At 38.7% G+C, this 1543-nt stretch overlaps 1 non-coding gene across 1 annotated transcript; it reads right to left on the bottom strand.

Moving 5' to 3' along the window:
* Positions 1-218: 218 nt before the first annotated feature.
* On the bottom strand, positions 219-321 carry LOC145504055 (U6 spliceosomal RNA). The gene has a single exon (XR_014052043.1). It is a non-coding gene; the product is annotated as a U6 spliceosomal RNA (small nuclear RNA).
* Between the last annotated feature and the right edge of the window lie 1222 nt (positions 322-1543).

Genomic DNA, 1543 nt, shown 5'->3' with positions numbered 1-1543 from the left:
CATTTACATACGCTGTCAGTGATTTTAAAACTTGATTATTATTAGAATCACCTAAGGAGCTCTTAAAAATACAGTTTCCAAGGCTCCCCATTCCATATTTACTGAAACTAAATATTTAGCCTTTATGCTGCATAATCTATATTTTCAAGTCCTTTTTTGGTATGATTGACATGAAGAATGCCGTATAGTTAATGTATAGAAGAGAAGCATATATATGTGAAAAAATGAAATGTTTCATGAATTTGTTCTCCTTATCTAGGGGTCATGCTAATCTTCTCTGTATTGTTCTAATTTTAGTATGAGTGAGTGAAAGTTGCTCAGTCATGTCGAGCTGTTTGCGACCCCATGGAGAGAGGAGCCTGTTAGGCTCCTCTGTCCATGTGATTCTCCAGGCAAGAATACCGGAGTGGGTTTCCCATTCCTTTCTCCAGGGGCTCTTCCCAATCCAGGGATCAAACTTGGGTCTCCTGCATTGCAGGCAGATTCTTTACTGTCTGAGCCACCAGGGAAGACCCAAATCTGGGCTTTGGAGGGGGACACCTGAATTTTAGTGAATGCTGCTTAAGTGAGCACTTTAATCTGTATTTTTATTTTATATTTTAAGCAAACTCTCTAATGGATTTTAATATGACTGATTTGCTAAGCATGTATTGGTGGTGGTGGTTTAGTTATTAATTTGTATCTGACTCTTGCGACCCCATGGACTGTAGCCCTCCAGGCTCCTCTGTCCACGGAATTCTCCAGGCAAGAATACTGGAGTAGGTTGCCATTTCCTTCACTAGGGGTTCTTCTCAACCCAGGGATCACACCCAGGTCTCCTGCATTGCAGGTGAATTGTTTACCAACTGAGCCACCAAGGAAGCCCCAAGCATGTATTGAGTACCATCAATTTAGATATCCTATAAATGATAGTAGCTGAGCATGGTGGTTTAGTCACTAAGTCATGTCCAACTCTTGCAATCCCATGGACTGTAACCTGCTAGGCTCCTCTGTCCATGGGATTCTCCAGGCAAGAATACTGGAATGGGTTGCCATTTCCTTCTCCAGGGGATCTTCCCGACCCAGGAATTGAACCCAGGTCTCCTGCACTGCAGCCAGATTTTTTACCATCTGAGCCACCAGGGAAGCCCAAATATATATATACTTAAACTTCATTAAGTTGACTCATCCATATGAGAATTCTCTAAATTGTCAATTAGCAGCTAAAATTTGTTGTATCTATCCTTAGAATTTTCTATCTTGTTCTCATGTTTGGAATTTATATACTTGCAGTTAATACTCATACTTTAATACATAAAACATTTGATATCCCGAAAATTTTGTCTATGATGAAAAAGTGATTGAAAATTATATAGGCAATATATACTCTTAAAAAGTAGATAGGTAGTACATACTGGTGAAAAGTAAAAATAAGAAAGAGAAAAAATAAATTATTTCCAGTCTTGTGAAAATACATCCCAAGTTCCAAAGTCAAGTTTGGAGTATAACTTCAGTATAGTTCTATATCCTTATCCTCTTTCAGGCTTCACTTTCTTTAAGGTAT

The sequence above is a fragment of the Giraffa tippelskirchi genome, chromosome 4, assembly GCF_054371585.1.
Source record: "Giraffa tippelskirchi isolate mGirTip1 chromosome 4, T2T-mGirTip1v1.2.pri, whole genome shotgun sequence".
NCBI lineage: Eukaryota > Metazoa > Chordata > Mammalia > Artiodactyla > Giraffidae > Giraffa > Giraffa tippelskirchi.
Note: the sequence above shows the minus strand (reverse complement) of the source record. Positions and strands in the feature narration are given on the sequence as shown.